General features: G+C 43.6%; 1 long non-coding RNA gene across 15 annotated transcripts; it reads left to right on the top strand.

Annotated features, from left to right (window-relative positions):
• Positions 1 to 986: 986 nt before the first annotated feature.
• On the top strand, positions 987 to 17,184 carry LOC311605221. Of its 15 annotated transcripts, none has more exons than XR_014781830.1 (8): positions 987 to 1,074; positions 4,792 to 4,869; positions 10,713 to 10,812; positions 12,174 to 12,238; positions 13,972 to 14,002; positions 14,604 to 14,658; positions 15,262 to 15,357; positions 16,402 to 17,184. It is a non-coding gene; the product is annotated as an uncharacterized lncRNA (long non-coding RNA). The 15 variants fall into 15 exon arrangements; XR_014781837.1 differs by lacking the exon at positions 12,174 to 12,238 and adding an exon at positions 1,941 to 2,051 and having other exon boundaries at positions 1,050 to 1,174; XR_014781839.1 differs by lacking the exon at positions 12,174 to 12,238 and adding an exon at positions 1,941 to 2,159 and having other exon boundaries at positions 1,050 to 1,174.
• Positions 17,185 to 18,175: the final 991 nt, after the last annotated feature.

Genomic DNA, 18,175 nt, shown 5'->3' with positions numbered 1-18,175 from the left:
GAGGCAGGCAGATCACTGTAAGTTCAAGGCCAGCCTGATCTACAAAGTGAGTCCAGGACAGGCACAGCTACACAGGGAGACCCTGTCTTGAGGAGGAATAAAGGCCTCCATAAGATCAGATTGTAAGCAAGCCTGTAAGGCATTTTCTCAATTAGTGATTGATAGGGGAGGGCTCAGCCCATAGTGGGTGGGGCTGCCCCTGTGTTCTCTATGAAAGTAGGCTGAGCAAGCCATGAGGAAGCCGCTAAGTAGCACTTTTCATGGCTTCTGCATCAGCTCCTGCCTCAAGGTTCCTGTTTTGCTTGAGTTCCTGTCCTAATTTCTTTTGATGGTGAACAGTGATATGGAAGCATAAGCCAAGTTAAACTCTTTCCTCTGGTTGCTTTGGTCATGGTGTTTCTTCACAGCAATAGATACCCTAAGACAGTGTAAGTAACAGAGAGGTGACTTTAAGATAGGCAGAGGGTGTGCATATGTTACGTAAAGATTATACAGTTTTTATATATTGATTTGAAACAGGACTGCACAATATATCCCCACCTGGCCTTGAACTCTGAGAACTGCTTGCCTCTGCCAGAATTAAAGCATTTGGCTGGACATCATCTTTATGTGTCTGGAACATCTGCAGAATGTACTCTGATCCTGGGATCAGCCCTCTGCAGAAACTGAGTGGTCACTGTATTGATGTGGGGCAGCAGAGGCACCCACCGGGAAAGATTCCATCAAAGGCCATGGTTGGCTTACAGTTTTGGCATGACTGGTCCTTATACTCAGATTCAGAAACTCCCTAGAACAGAGACTCTAGTACACTTAGTACACTAAGTGCAGACCAACGCTGGGGCCTGTCAAAAACACCCCAAACTCCTGCAGGCACCCAGGTTACACCTGACCATCAGGACCCTAAGACTCAGTCCTCCTGGCCCCTGTAATGACATCAGTGTGCATTGTCATCTCCAGATTCCACTTGAGGAATCCCAACTGCCAATGGTTTCCCAACAGCCCAAGGCTTCTCAACTGCCCACATCAGTCCCTGGCCAGGCAGCGGTGGGCAGGGCGAGCCGCAGAGCCAGAGTGGTGAGGAGCGCTGTGGTTCTGCTATTGGGCTTGCAGATCTGAGGGACAGGCTGGCTAGGTGCATAAGGACACTGGAATCAGCAGCCCTGGCAGAGTGAGGGTGATGGAGGCCTCTGACCTTTGATTGTATTTTGAAAGTAGTAAGGAAGCTTGGGTCCCAATGAAGGATGGTTAGCTTGGATACCAAATCTGCTTCCCCTGACAGGGATCCAGAACCTGCAGGGGAGGAGAGTGTTGCCTCCTAGCTGCACTGTTTAAGGGGATGCCCATGGAGTGTTAGATTCAGAAAAATGTTGCTGGGTATAGCCTGGAAGTCTGTATTTCCATCACTAGAGCATAGTAACCTGGTGGGTTGTAAGGGGACTTGTACTGGCTGCCCTGGATCCTATGTTGTTTTTGTTTTAAATTTCTGTTAATGTCATGTCCATTTTCTTAGAGAAGCCTATTTTTCTTGTCTTTTTTTTTAAAATAGTACCTTTCCATGTGTTCTATCTGCTGCATGTTAACTATTAAACTTCCTCTCAGATGGGAAGGGAAAGGAAGCAGTGACTTGAGGCTTTTCCTAGATGAATTTAGATGCCTATTCTTTCTTGTTTTCTTCTTTTAACAAGTGGAAGCTGTTGGTTAAGAATCTCCAAGTTCAGGTAACATTGACAGGGAAGAGATTAGAAGCGCGGACTTCTATTCTCCCAAGTGCAGAAGGCCTGCTAACCAGTGCCATGCACTTAGCAGATCTCAGTAAATATTTATTAGTGTTTTAATATGTAGCATGGTCCTGTACTTTTATGTACCTTAGTGTATGTGTTAACAGAGCTTTTGATGAAAATTAACATTTGTTGACTATGTTCCAACTCTGTTTTAAACAGCAAAGAGACATGGAAATATAGCTCAGCTGGTGCTATAGAAAACAGCTCTATTCCCAGAACCCCTGCAAAAAGCTGAGCCTGAGTTCACCCAGAAGTAAAAAGAGTTAAATGGTATATACTCATTTATATCAAGACACTAGCCCAAAGGGCAGGCACCATGAAAAACTTTACTTACCAGGAAAGTGGGTCAGAGGAGAGGACATCCTATTGAGACTTTAGGTGAGAGAAGCCTGAGAGAATGAGGAAATAGAAGGATCCCGAGGGTCCTGGAAACCTACAAGAGGAACTTTATGACAGGCGGATCTGGGTCCTGGGGTCCTCCTCAAACTATGGCACCAGCCAAGGAAAATATAGGCAGTAAACTTGGAACCCTGACCCAGACTAGCCAATGGACCAGACATTCTCCACCATTGAGTGGAGAAGGAGATCTAACTTTCACACAAACTCTGGTGCCCCATCTCTGACCACATCCCCTGGATAGGGAGGCATGGTGGCACTCAGAGGCAGGATAGCAAGTTACCAAGAAGAGACTTGATACCTTAAGAGCATATAGGGGGGAGGGCCCCCTCAGTCACAGACATAGGGGAGGGGAGTAGGGGGGAAGCAGGAAGGAGGGAGGAATGGGAGGATACAAGGGATGGGCTAACAATTTAGATGTACTATGAATAAATTAATAAAACACTATTTTTTTAAAAAAGCTGAGCCTGGTGGCACAGGCTTTTAATCCCAATGATGGGCAAGCTGTGACAGGAGGATCCTTGGGGCTCACTGACCAAGTAGCCTGATTAATCAGCAAACCCCAGGTCCCGAGAGAGATTTTATCTCAGAAAGAAAGATGGGTGGCCACTGAAGAATGACACCCACATGCTTAATTGAAATTTCTTTTCTATGTAATTTTTGGCTTTCTATGATGATAAATGTAAGACAGTTTTGAAATTTGCTTAATATTTTAAATAAAACTAACCACTTTTATTTACTATTTTTAAAATTATGCTATCAAAGTTAACATATTATGTAGAAAGAGACATGAGGAAAATGATGAATGAGCATATTAGGTAATTTCAGATCCTAGGAGACCTTGAAGACTGGCATGGGGCTTTGCAATACAGTGACTGTCACTGCAAGTAGTTGAATTGAATATAAACAAGGGTCATTGAGAAATCTAAAGTTTCCCATATAGGAAGGGGTTAGGGATGAGCTGGTGTAAAAGTCCTTATTGTGTAAGCGTGGGTGACCTGAGTTCAGTCCCCAGAGCTTATGGTAGAAAGAGAGAACAAATTTCCAAAAGTTATCAGCTGATACAGGGCACACACACACACACATACATACACACACACATACATATACACAGTCAATGGGAGATGGACTAAAAGAAAAGAAATACTGGAAATAATCTCTTTCTTCCTCCAAAGACTAAAAACCTCTCAAGTTGAAAAAGGCTTAATAAGGGCCGAAGAGATAGCTCAGCAATTAAAAGCACTTGCGACTCTTGCAGAAGACCGGCATTCAGCCTTACACCAACACCAGATTGTGCAGCTCACAGCTGTCTGTGTCTCAGCTCCAGGGGATTTGATATGCTCTTCTGTATTCTGTCGGCACCTGCACACACATGTGCATATATCCATAGACATACACATATACACATAACTAAAGAGAAAGTAGAAATTTAAAAACAAGACCGCTCATGTGGAGTTTACTTATTTAAAACATACAATTCACTGATTTCCAGGTCATGCACAGAGCTATGAAACCATTATTGTTATCAGTTATGGGACATTTTCATCATCCCCCAAAGCAAAACAAAACAACAACAACAACAACAACAACAACAACAACAAAAACATGGCAATTACCAGGCTCGCCCTATTTCCCCAAACCATTATCCACTTCCTGCCTCTAGGGACTTAACCAATTCTGGTTATTTCATCTCATTGTGGCATGTATCAGCATATTTTTCATATTGTAGAAATATATTCCTTTCTATGGATGTAATACATCTTATTCATCCATCTGGGTTTTTGGATATTGGTACTAAAGATAATGATAATGTAGACTTGAAGAGTTAGGCCCTGAATGAAATATGGCTTTAATATTTTGGTTCTTTGTCACTGCCCTGGGAAAATGATGGTGAGATGCACAGAGCCAGATGTCAGCCGGACAGTCATATTAGCTCATTTGGGACATGTTGAATGAGATGATGGCGGATATTGGAGTACAGTCCATCTGGCAGATGCTTAGACATGTAGATCTGGTCCTGGGCTGGAGGCAAGGCTAGATGTGGAGGTTTTAGTGGTGTGAATGTGTAAGGCTGGGACAGGTCTCTGGAAGACAAGAGCTCAGGGACTGACAATAAAATTGAAAATACATCCACATTTAGTATGAAGGTAACAAGTGAAATTTTTTCTTTAAAATTTTCACCCATGACCTGGTTGGTGGTACACACCTTTAATCCCAGTACTAGGGAGGCAGAGGCATGCCACTCTCTGTGAGTCTGAGGCCAGCCTGATCTCCATAGTGAATTCAAAGACAGTTAGGAGCAAGTCTCTCTCAAAACAAACCAATCCTCACTTTTTATACTTGTTTTAGGTACATCAGAGGTTTGTTTTCCTTTTGTCTTTTGGAGAGTTGTTTTATTTCTGGGATAGGGTCTCATGTGGCTGAGGCTGGCCTTGATCTCTTGATGCTTCTGTTTCTCCTTCTCAAGGGCTAGAGTTTCAAGCATCCATTTACATGCATTTGAAAACACTTTACTTTTCATTGAGTTGACCAATGAAACTCTGATGAAGAAATTGTTCATTTCCCACATCTCTCCAGTATATATTGCTAAATATGTGCATTTTTGTCTTCCTAGAGCTGTATTATAAAGCACTTCTGTGAGAAGAGATTTGTGCCTAAATACCTGGCAACAATCGGATTGACCATGGAGTCAGTAAGTATTGTTCCTCTGGCCTGTACATGACACTGATACTCAGTGTGTCCTTAGATAGTCTGCATCTACATCAGAGTGTGTGTGTGGGTTAAGCTGAGAGAGAGGCTTGGGAGATAAACTGGAAAAGATGGGGCTAAGGGACAACACAAATCCTAACTGGCAGACGGGGCACCTGGGACAGATGTCTGTGTAAGCAGGTCTGACCAGCAAGTGTGTTCTTAGACTGTTTGGTCTTTTGTTGGCTTATGATCTTGACAGTTGTTTTGCATTCCAGCAAATAGATCTGAGAAGGGTCAAGTTGGAGATAAGTGGGGATTTATTTGGAGGTAAACTGGGAATGGTTGGAGAAAGGATTAAAGCAGCAAGAAAATCACCACAAAAAGGTTGAGTTAGGTAAACAGCACATTCCTTAAACATGGCATTTCAGTCCTTTGGCACCCCTGTTCAGTCTCTCCCCTCAGGGTATCCAGGTACTGTTGTGCACTGGGCTGAGCTGGACTGGGCTGGAGAGAACGAAGCTTAGCTGGGGCAGATGGGCTAGTTGTTGTTGGTGGTGCCTTCTCTGAGGTCTTTTTTTCAGTGAAATAGCTCTCTTTATTGAGGGGTGAATAAGGACTGTTTAAACCAAGGGGAGGCCAAGCAGTGGTGGCACAAATCTTTAATCTTAGCACTCCTGTGGCAGAGGCAAGCAAATCTCTGTGAGTTTGAGGCCAGCCAAGTCTACAGTGTGAGTTCCAGGACAGCCAGGGCTAAACATTGTCTCAAAAACCCAAAATAAACAAACAAACCTTGGGGAGTGGGTAGGGGTTCACAGGGTGAATGCACATCATTGACTGGGGTGGAGGTGCTGGGAATGCTCATCTGCATGGAGAGGAATTCCACATGCTTGCTGAACATGTTCTTATAAGGAGGGGAAGTCTAACCAGAAACCTACCAGGCTACACGACACCTTGTTGCAGGATATTTGACTCAATTTCTAGATCTTCTGCAGAGCCTACTTTTCAATCTTCCCTGTAATTTCTACTCCTGCAGCTGCATCTTCATCCCTCTATCGTCATTCTTGAACACCTTAAACTTGCAGTTTCTTTTTAAAGATCCATTTACTAATTATTTATACACTGTTCTGCCTGCATGTACACCGGCATGCCAGAAGAGGGCACCAGATCTCATTATCAATGGTTGTGAGCCACCATATGGTTGCTAGGAATTGAACTCAAGACCTCTGGAAGAGAAGACAGTGCTCCTAACCTCTGAGCCATCTCTCTAGGCCCCTCTTCTTTTGTTTTGTTTTGTTTTGTTTTGTTTTGTTTTGTTTTGTTTTTCATGACAAGGTATCTCTGCATAGCTTTGACTTTCCTGGAACTCACTCCATAGACCAACTAGCCTTGAACTCAGAGATTTGCCTGCCTCCTGAGTGCTGGGAATAAAGGCGTGCACCACCACTTTTGGGTACATTCTGGATTTTCTATTTTGTTCCACTGGTTGGTCTGTTGATATGCTGATGCCGTGAGCTTAATTACAGAGGATTTATGGCATAGGCTTCAGCCCTCACGGGAATAGAATAAAGTTGAAAGGGTTGTCATCAGATGGTCTGCTTTTTGGTGTCTGGTTTCCTATCATGTTTTCTGTTTTATAGTATGGCTCCTTTACCCTGGTGCTCTCGCAGCCACTAACTCCTGATGTGTAGTTCCAGGGTAGGCTAAGTACCAAATGGGTTTTGAATACAGTGAGCAATGGAGCCCATGTGCTGCTGGGGAAGATCCTACAGAACCACATGCTGGACCTCCGCATTGCCAACTCCAAGCTCTTTTGAAGGGCATTGGCCATGTTGCAGGTGGGAGCGTGATAGGAGGCTCCAAAACCTAGACTGTCACAGAAAGTATTTTTGCAAAGTCAGGAAGGGGTGTAGAGTTAACGGCTTTTTTCTCCATGGGTGTATCTTTCTTGGAAATATCCTCTGGTCTGCATGCATGCACACACAGGTACATTGAGGGGGTCCCAGCAGGTGTCACACAGGAAGTGAACCAGGTGAAGAGATAAGAATGAAATGCTGGTGCAGATCTACTTCATGAGCATGGATCGGACATGGGGAGTCCAGTGCCAGGCAGTTTGTTGTCAGCTATTTGAAACACAGTACAATCTGAGGAAAGGTTTCCAGGCAACAATCATTGCACTTCCAGGTGCACACTAAAGCTTAAGATGCGTCTACATAGAAACTCCTTTACAGGCATTATGAGAGTGGTTCTACAGCTAAAAGGCCTAGAAACTAATGTGGTCTCTGGCCAATAGCATAGAGGTTAGCAAGCCATGAAGTACTTGTGACATCTCTTTTAAGGATGGGTAATGGAAGCGGGGTACAATATTACATTCCTGTAACCCAGCACTTGGGGAAACAGAGGCAAGCAGATCTCCGAGTTTTAGGCCAGCAGGGTCAGAAAAGTGAGTCCAGGACAGCCTGGAGAGCCAAGAAAAAAAAAAAAAGGTCTGGGCTGGACTGTTTTCACTTTTAGTGGTGTCTTTTGATTTCAGCAATAAAACTAAATGTCTTGTTTTGAAACCTAACCTCCAAAAAGTCAGTAATAAAACTCAGTACCTGGAAAAAAGGAAATTGGGGGCTTCATGTATTCCAGGCAAGAGAGAAGCTGTGTTCCAGATAGTATTCGTGAGAGAAAGACAATGCCAGTTAGACAGCCTCCTTGGGACTAGAATGAGTGCCACATCCACTCAGAGACCAGCGAGCAGAGGGCTTTGGTTACACCCTCCCCTGGTGTTTGCAAGAAAGAGTATAAGGAAGTCTGGCAGTGCTGGGTACCCTTTGGTGGTTGGACCCAACAAACACTAGGAAGGTGTCTGAACAGCCTTAGACTTAAGTTCTCATAAGTTTTGATATATCAAAGGCACCCGAATTCATCCCCATCCAGTCTTCAGGTGTCTACAACCAAGGCTCTCACTGTTGAGATCTGGCTCCCCCTAGTGGCAGAGAAATAGCCAACAAAGAGATGCCCCAGGACCTCCCCCATGGAGTTACAGGAACTTTTAGTGGTTAGGACTATCTTGGAATATTACAAAGGGAGGTCGAGAATCTAGGACAACAAAGGAAAAATTAGACAAATAAAACTTGGAACTGTTTAAAAACTTACAGAGGTTATACAGAGTGAATAATAGAGAGTTAAGTCTTTGTCAGGAGATTCAAAAATGTCCCGACCCGCCGGGGTTCGACTAATGCTCGGGAGAAGAATTTTCCTGTATAGGGACAGAACACAAGACACGAAGAAGGGGGCAAGTCTGGATTCTGATCAAACTCCGTTTATTGAAAAATTTCACGAAGTTTTCATAGGCACAGAGGCATGGGTATTTGTGTAAGCAAGGGTTGCTATGAATACCTAACTCTGGAATGTTCCAGAAGGTGTCTACCTTTACAGCTGCTATCATTGCAGAAGAGAGAAATTCCAGAGAGAAAAAGAAGTTGTGAAAATCTGGTTAGTCAGGAAAAAGTTCCCGGAACTGCTGCTCACAGGCAGCTGCTTTAATCTGATCTTACCAGTAGTCTTACTGGAAAAGCTAGTTTATAGCCTTAGTCATCAGAGAAATGCAAATCAAAATGACACTGAGATTCCATCTTACACCCATCAGAATGGCTAAGATCAATAACTCAACTGACACCTCATGCTGGCGAGGGTGTGGAGAAAGAGGAACACTCCTGCATTGCTGGTGGGAATGCAAACTAGTACAACCACTTTGGAAAGCTATCTGGTGCTTTCTCAGAAAAATGGGAATAGGGCTTCCTCAAGACCCAGCTATTCCACTCCTTGGAATATACCCAGAGGATGTACTACTACACAACAGGGACATATGCTCAACCATGTTCATAGCTGCCTTATTCATAATAGCCAGAACTTGGAAACAACCTACGTGTCCCTCAACAGAAGAATGGATAAAGAAACTGTGGTACATTTACACTATGGAATATTACTCAGCTATTAAAAACAAGGAATTTCCAAAATTTGTGGACAAATGGATTGAACTAGAAATTGTCATAATGAGTGAGTTCACACAGAAGCAAAAAGAGCTAAATGGTATATACTCACTTATATCGAGACACTAGTCCAAGGTGTACGTCCCCATGAAAAACTGTACCTACCAGAATAGTGGGTAAGAGGGGAGGACATCCTATTGAAACTTTAGGTGTGAGAAGCCTGGGAGAAAGAGGAAATGGAAGGACCCAGTGGGTCCTGGAAAACTACAGGCGAGTCTGGGCCCTGGGGCCCTCCGCAAACTGTGGCAACAGCCAAGGAAAAAATAGGCAGTAAAAACCTTGAACCCCTACCCGGACTAGCCGATGGACATTCTCCACTGTTGAGTGGAGAAGGAGATCTAACTTTCACACAAACTCTGGTGCCCCATATTTGAACATGTCCCTTGGACGGAGTTGCCTGGTGGCACTCAGAGGAAAGATAATAGGTCACCAAGGAGAGACTTGATACCGTATGAGCATATTCAGGGGGAGGAGGTCCCCCTCAGACACAGACTTAGGGGAGGGGAGGGGAGTAGGGGGGAAGTGGGAGGAAGGGAGGAGTGGGAGGATACATGGGATGGGCTAACAACTGAGATGTAATATGTATAAATTAATAAAAATGTATTTAAAAAAAAAAGAAAAACAAAAAACAAAAAAAAAAAAACAAAAAAAAAAGAAAGTAGCTCGGGGGTCTAAAAATGACCAGCTCCCACAATAAACCACAACAGGTGTCTACCTGCCAAACTACGACAGGGTCAGCAGGTTTCTGGTAAATGGCAGACTGCTGGAGAAATAGGAACCTAGGCTCTAACAAGATGGAAGAACATTGTCCTTATAGCCCGTCCCCTACATAAAAGAGCTAAAGAAGTTCAGAAATTTGTTAGAATGGAATAAGGTGTGGAGGCATGCACCTCTGATCCCTTCACATGGAAGGATGTGGTAGGAGATTGAATTGGAGGCTATCCAGCAAGATTTTCTCCCTGTTAAAAAATTCCTCAGAGACAAACGGGCTACAGCGTGCTTCTCAATACTAGCACTCTCTGGAGAAACCAAACATCTGAGGGGATGAAAACATCAAGAGCGTAGGCAGTGATGATGACACAATGACGACAGGGAGCTGACCCTGAAGACTCCAGGACTGAAGAAGATAAAGGAAGTGATCTCTCTGATATCCATTTGCTGGATCAAAACCAAGAGGACTTAGGGTAGGAGACAGTTGGATACTGAACATGTTTGAAACCTAATATATTAAAAATGGAACTCATGATCCATTGTTATTTTCACAACTTAGGCCAGCTAGCATGGATCTTGAATATTCTACAGAGTGTGTAAGGTCAAAGAAGGGAGTTTGAACCTGGTAGGGGATGAAAGTACCAACCTGATTTCACATATGGTCTCAACACACACAGTTAAATGCCCAATGTCCCACTTAAACTCAAGGCAGGGTTTGTCAACATGGATTAAATCTAGTGTGGCATATAGAAACTAGTTATAAAACACTCCCCTCATGGGAGAGGGAAGAACTGGTCTCTTTTCAGCTGGTGACTGACTCCAAAAATGAGCTCTGTTTTATAGGGTCCCCAAACTACACAGTGATGGCATATATCCAAATCAAGCAGGCAGAAGAACTTACCACAGAAAAAAACTGGAAAAAAAAATGGAGCACTAAGACGAATAATGACAATAATGAGCCGTAATACAAAGCACAAGAGAAATATGCACACATTCAAAGCAGTAAATATAATCGAACAAAGAATGAGGAGAAAGGAAGGCTAATGTTTTGTGCACAGGAACTTCAAGTAATATGTGTGTTATATTGTTCCTCCAGGACATGGGGACTCAGTCACGCTAGCCCCTGTACCCCCAACAGGAGATCTACAGACCGCTTCCAGGAACAAAGTATGAACAAAGGGAAATGGTAACGCCAGGTAGAGAAATGCATCACGCACTGGCCTAAAAAGTACTTGGCACTGGGGTCACAAATTGATAGCCTATCAGTCTTGGTATGCTGGAATGCGAAGGACGGGTACCACTGCTGTGTGTTCCCCATCCCCATCCACCCCAAACACATAATCTCAGTCTAAACATAAAGAGAACACCACACACACTCAAATTTAGGGCCTATTTTTTCTTTTCTTTTTCTTAATTTCTTAATTTCTTTTCTTTTTGAAGTTATAAATCCTAGGACTCAGAGGACTCTGGGCTTGATGTTCACCAGCATGGTACTATGGATTAGATACTGAACATTTGTGGAGAAATACAAAATCCAAATAACAGCTGGATTTTACTTAATATAAAGGCACTGATTTTTTTTTTAAACATAGGATTTGTTAGCTCAAACTGGCTTTGGCTTTGCAGTGGAGCCAAGGATGACTTTGAATTCTGGATCCTCCCACCTCCATCTCCCATGTTAGTCTCGTGGTTTTTACAAGTATGCTAGAGTTATATAATGGGGCTGGGGAGATGTCTCAGTGGTTAAGAGCACTGGCTGCTCTTGCAGAGGACTTGAGCCTTGTCCTAGCGCCCCCTAGTGGCTTACAACTGTCTGCAACTCCAGTTCCAGGGGATCTGATGCCCTCTTTGGCTCTCAGGCATGCATGTGGTGCACGCAGGTGCAGGCAAAATACCCATGTTAAGGATTCTTGAACAAAGGTCAATGGGATTTTCTGTACTATTGTTTCAGCTTTTGGTTATTCCAAAATAAAAAATATAAACGCGGCAGTGAGACAGTAGGTCCTAAGAGAGGGTGCTCCTCGAAGGCCACTACTCACAGTGATGTGTCTCAGGGTGACAGAAACTAGAGAACATGGAGACCCGTGGTCTTACAAAACCAAGCGCCTCGAAGTCTATGTGGGTTCCCACCTCAGCTGTCCTAACTCTCTCCGATTCTACATGACTCTGTGTGCTAAGCTGCAGTGTGAAATTTATGGCAGTGTACTCAGTCCAAACTTAGGACAGTGGCCGGCTCCAAAGAAAATGGGAGTCAGAACAAGCCATTTTGGATGCCCTTTGAAACTTTGCCTCATCACTCCTCCCTTAATAACAGTTTGTGTAGCTAGGCCCCAGAAGATTCCTGGATGGATTCTTCCCTGATCTTTGGCTATCAGACATCTCAGTACAGAGGGCAACCACAGGAAAGACTGTGTGCCAGTTGTGATGTCATGGAATCTCAGCCTGGAGACAGAATCTCTCCAGTTGAGAGAGGAATAGGCTTGAGAAATGGTACTAGTTTGGGAGCTGGGTATCCCACTGCCTGCCAGTTTCAGCTTTATAATTTTCGTTTTGTTAGTTAGTGGAATTTGGGAGTTGTTTTCTTGGAGCCAGAGCCAGAAGCAGGTGGCACCCAAGACAAAGGTAGGTAATAGCCACTCTATCCTGGACCTCACTTCTCCACATGCTGGACCCCTGTAGGTTTGTATAAATGCTTAGCCTCTGGGCCATAGGAGGAAATGACTGGAGGGAAAGGGAGAGTTGAGACAGCATGTCTCTCTCTCTCTTAATTCACTTTAGAAGCTTTAGGCTGAGCATGGTAGTGCATTCCTTTTATCCCAGCACTTGGGAGACAGAGGCAGGAGAGTCTTTCGTTCTCTGTACTAGGGGCCCTAGCCAGGACAGAAGAACATGGGGGAATGAGAGTCCTAAGGCTGGAAAGGAAAAATGAAACTTTATCTGGAGATAACATTTGGGTGTAGAATTTTTATCTTGGAATTAACATATGAGCTAAGCAAACTTGAGTGACAACAGCATAGGGAAAAGTCAGTTGTATTTCTTGACACCATCGACAATCAATTAAAGAACCAAGCTTCTGTGAAGATGCCACCCAAAATAGCAGCACATAGGGTAAAGCGCTTTACCTAGTGTGTGCAAGAGCGTGGGGTTCAATCCCCAACCCAACATAAAGATAAAGAAATATTAAATGACCAAGCATAGATATAAATAACACAAGAGATGTGTAAGATATTTATGCAAAAGCCTATTAGTGTATTAAAAGGAAGATAAAACAGAGAGGAGTCATGTTTATGGATCGAAAGATTCATTAAGAAAACCTAGGTTTTCTCTTAAGGTTCTGTCTTATCTCTTCTTTAAACAGCCCCAAATTGAGCAATTTAAGCACTATTTCAAGCATAACACATGATGTCTATTGGCTAAGGATAAATTAAAACATAGTAAAAAACAGAAACATTATATAACACTGAAAACATTACTTTCACTGAATGAAGGAATGTATACTAAATGATTATTATTTAAAATTCAAAATCACAAAATAACACATGTGCTAAGTGATAAAAGAAAAGTATTTATGATGAAAATCAAAATTGTTTAACTATGAAGAAAGAAAAAAAGGCAAGTGGGAAGAAGCACAGAGCACTCCTAGTGTGCTGAAAGTGTTTGTGTATGATGTGTGTGTGTGATGTGTGTGTGTGCGCGTGCGTGTGTGTGTGTGTGTGTGTGTGTGTGTGTGTGTGTGTGTGTGTGTGTGTACACACATGTGTGCATGTCATGGGGCAGGTAGAAGTAGAGGACAACCTGCAAGGGTCAGTTCTTTCCATCTGCCTTGAAGGTCCTAGGAATTCAATGTAGGCTGCCAAGGCTTGGCAGCAGGCACCTTAACCCACTGACCACTGTTTAAGTGGCTGTTTCCCTTGTTAATGCAAGTCTCTAGAGTATGTGGCTCATATTTACTTTAGAGTTAGTACTCCACACAATAATATAGAACTTAGTTTTAAAAAACAACTTATATGTATGTGTGTGCATGTATGCACAGATGCCATGGCATGCATGGGGAGGTGAGAGCACATCATGTGGAAATTGCTTCTCTCCTTTTACTATGTGAGCTCCAGAGATGGAACTCAAGTCATCAGACATGGTGTCACAGATATTATCTTGCTGATATCTTAGTATATTTAATAAATTATTCACAAATAAATAAATGAGATGGTAACTAATGATATGGCTAGGGAAGACAACTGAGTTGATACTTGATGTGGGACATAAGAATATCCATAGATGAGATGAGATGTATTGTCAATAAAATCTCCAACCTAGAATGTAAACCTGACTTAGTGTTTCTTTCTGTGTTTCTCTAGGCTTCGAAGCAACAGACCCAGAAGCTCACAGGTCAGAACAGTTCTACCCCTTTTTGCTACCTCAAGGCTGATGGCAGATCTGCTTTAACATTCTAGTCTTTAACAGCATGTGGAAGAAAGTGGGGAAAGGGGATGTGACTGGAGAGTATACCATCTTTCTAACACCTTCCAAAGTCATGCGAACAGCCCATATACCCCCTTACCTCCCTTTCTCATGCTTCTCTGTCCATGTATTTTTATGTAAAGCCCAAAGTGTGGGAAGGAAATTCAGTGGGTCAGGAGAATGGATGAAGATAATCCCCAAGAGTTTGATGAAGGATGTCTGTTACCTGTATTCTTCTAGCATAGATTTGTGGTAGACATCTTTGAGGGAAAAATGTATCAGAATCTCTGTGTCCCCCACTGCCATGTACTTCCCAGTCCCGTGCTTCTAATGGGATGCTTACAGTACATGATGGAGAGAGCATAGCATGGACTTTGAAAAGACTTGATAGCTGTGCTGGGCCACTAATTGGCTCCATGATAAGCACAACTTCACCTTTGCCCTCATGGTTGTTAAATGAAGGGGGTTCTCTTAGAATGACATCAACAGGCACTATGCTAAATAGCATCTTCTTTACTCCTATTACCAGCTTCACAGGTGGAAGAAGCCAGGCTACATTTTATTAGTGGTGACGAAGTGACGGGGTAAGCAGAGTCTGACTTCAGTCTGTCCTCCTGTCAAAATGCCTGTGCTGGCTTGGTTCATGCCAACCTGATATAAGCCAGTGTTGTGTTGAAGAGGGCACCTCGACTGCCCCTTCCAGATTGCCCAGTGGGCAAGACAGGGTGCGTTTTCTTAATTGATGACTGGTATGGTAAGGTCTGGCTCACTGTGGGTGGTGCCACCCTGGACTGGTGGTTGTAGGTGGTATAAGAAGGCAGGGTGAGCAAGCCATGAAAGCAAGCCAGTAAACAAGAGTTCCTCCATGGCTTCTGCATCAGCACCTGCCTCACAGATCCTGACCTGAGTTTCTACTCTGGCTTCCCTCAGCAGTGGAATATGATCTGAGAATAGTAAGATAAAACATATCGTTTCCCCACTAGTTGTTTATGGTCACGGTGTTTAATCACAGTGATAGAAACCCGAATGAAGGTACCATCTTAATTGTAAATGCTATAAGTAAAATATTTGTACTTCATTTACTATAAGAGCAATTATCTCCTTCCTAGATTAACTATTTCTACTGGGTTAGCTTACTGGTACTTTAATATCACTTCAATTCCATTGGCATTCTTTGCTGTGTCCAGTATTACAGGATTTCATATCAAGTGGACCCAGGATTATGCACTATGGGCAATATACAAGCATCTTGAACAGATCTTACGACAACTAGAAAATGCAAGGTCAGGAAACAGAGTTTCTGGGTGGAGGGTAGAGAAAGATTTAAAATAAAGGAAGGAAGAAGAAAACAGAATCAAAAAAGAGAGATAAAGAGAAAAGTTTGAATAATAGAAATTTTTAGATGTATTTATGTTTTATGTGTATGAATGTTTTGCCTGCATGTATGTCTGTGTACCACAGGCATGCCTGCTGCACACAGCATCCAGAAGATTGTATGTATCTCCTGGTACTGGAGTTACAGAAATTTGTGAACCAACATGTGTGTGTTGGGAATCAAACTTGGGTCCTCTGGAAGAGAAATCATTGCTCTTAACTGATGAGCCATTTATCCAGCTCCCACAGCAATGAGGTTTTGTTTGTTTGTTTATTAAAAGTATATTTATATTACACACATTTTTTCTTTTGTGTGTGTGTGTGTGTGTGTGTGTGTGTGTGTGTGTGTGTGTGTGTGTGTGCATGTGTGCACATCTGTCCCATATCATGCATGTGGAAGCCAGAGGGCAATCCAAGGCAATCAGTTCTCTTCTCCAACATGTGTGTCTTAGTGATCAAACTCAGGTCTTCTGGCTTAATGGCAAGCACAGGTGTGTGTGTGTGTGTGTGTGTGTGTGTGTGTGTGTGTGTGTGTGTGTGTAAAATGAGTGTGTCACTTCTTTGGTGCCATCCACCTTGCTTACTGAGATAGAGTCTCCCACTTGGATTCACTGATTGGCTATGGCTGGCCAGTTCGTGAGCCTATGGATGCACTCGTCTCTGTTTCCCCAGCACCAGGGCACCCTGTCCTTTCATTATCATGTGGGTTATGGGCATGGACCTCAGCTTTTCTAATTGTGTGGCATGCACTTGACTGACTGACTTGTCTATCTTGCTCTTGATGGAGGAATTCTTCATGCACATAATTGATGTTTGTGAACGCAACTCCTTATCCCCATCACATCTCCCTTAGACCAAGCATATTTTGGATTTGAAATGACTATTCCCTTTCTTCTTCCTAATTTTCCTTTACTGGCTCCTATGAAAATGAAAACATTTCTCTTGTTTTTCAGGGTGATACTTGTGGGACAAAGTTTACATGAGTCCCACATTGTGTCTTCTTCCTCTGTCTCTGAATTGTGGCTCAGGAGGCTGTCTCACCTGGCTCCTACTGTAAAAAGGGAAAGCATTATAGTGAGTACAGCACATCCTCTGGATCCTCCAACAACAGCTCAAGCCTGTCTTATCTCCCTGCCCTTTCTGAAGGAACAACTTTGCAATCCCACAGCAATAGTGGACCTGTTTCCCTGCCAAAGACACCCTCTATGTCCAGGAACCAAGGCACACCTCAGAGTACTTTTAAGATGACAGATCCTGAAAAATCAGTTGTTTTTTTTTCAGGATTTGTCAGTTCTTCCTCCCTTACATGGGCCAAATTCTATTTTGAATGAGAGCCGGGGACCCCTAGTATGGTCTCCACTCCAGCTCTCTCCTTCTGTCAGAGGAGACCTGGAAGGGCATATATCTTGGAAGGTTTCTGCTTTGCGGAAACACCTAGTACCTCTGCCTGTAAAGAAATCCTGGGACATGCTCAATGATCTGGCAGAGGTACCAGGGGTCTCTGAACAAGGAGACCCAAGACTCAGTTGCCTATACCCATTCCTCAGAGCGATGAGGAAAATACATACAGATCTTCAGGTGTTTCATCACTTCATTCACTGAAAAAGGATCCAAAGCACCTGTCAGAACAGAGTATAGAACAGAGGGTCATAGATCTTCCAGAAAAATGGGTACAGCCACAAAAGGCACGAGTACCTAACATGGAGCTGGCACCCAAAATGCCATGTTCAGCCAAGGCCAGCATAAAAGTCACACCACTGCCATTGCTTCAGGTTATGACTTAATGGGACTCAGCCCAGAAGCACACTCAAGGGTGACCACATCTGTGAGATTTTCCCCAAAGCCATCTACTCCAGGACAACCTCATCAGAACATGGACCCTTCAAAATTCACCCCATGGTGCAAAGAATTGGGCTATTCAGAGGTGAGCTCAAGGCAAAGTCACAAAGTGATGAAGACTGCAGTGTTGGCCTCCAGGACCTGGCCACAAATGAAGACTACTCTAGAGATGACACCATCAAATCACGAAGATGTGAGAACAACTGGAGGGGCACCAGATAAAGGGGCAGCACCTATAGGAATGAGCCAGCAGCATCCAGTTATAGAATCCAAAGTAGTGCCAGCTACACCGCCACTTCAAGAAATGGGATATTTGGGAGGACACACAATCCCACAACCTAAGCTCATGGATTCAGTGAACTCGCCCTGGGACTCACAGGATATAAAATATGAGAACCCAGTCCTGGATCCAAAATTGCCAAGTATGAAATCTGTGGACATACCCACAGATTTAGTCCCAGAAAGGGCAAAACATAGACTGTTGACCTCAATGATGGTATCTACCAATTTGGCCCCAGAACTTTATCAGCAGAATGTACACCCTGAGGAATTAACCCCCGTTCCACAATCACAACATAAGGATTTCATACCATCAGCCCCAGAGTCTCAGCTTCAAGGTGTGAAGTCGGGTTCTGTTCCATCAGACCCAAAGTCTCAGCTTCAAGGTGTGAAGTCGAGTTCTGTTCCATCAGCCCCAGTGTCTCAGCTTCAAAGTATGAAGTCATGTTCTGAGCCATCAGCCCCAGAGCCTCGGCTTCAAGGTGTGAAGTAGCATTCTGTGCCATCAGCCCCAGAGCCTCGGCTTCAAAGTGTGAAGTCTCGTTCTGTGCATGTCTCTGTGCGGGTGTCTGCAAGGCTCCATACACCCACTGTGTTGGGGCCTGGAGC

Source organism: Acomys minous, assembly GCF_964271855.1.
Source record: "Acomys minous genome assembly, chromosome: 9".
Lineage (NCBI taxonomy): Eukaryota > Metazoa > Chordata > Mammalia > Rodentia > Muridae > Acomys > Acomys minous.
Note: the sequence above shows the minus strand (reverse complement) of the source record. Positions and strands in the feature narration are given on the sequence as shown.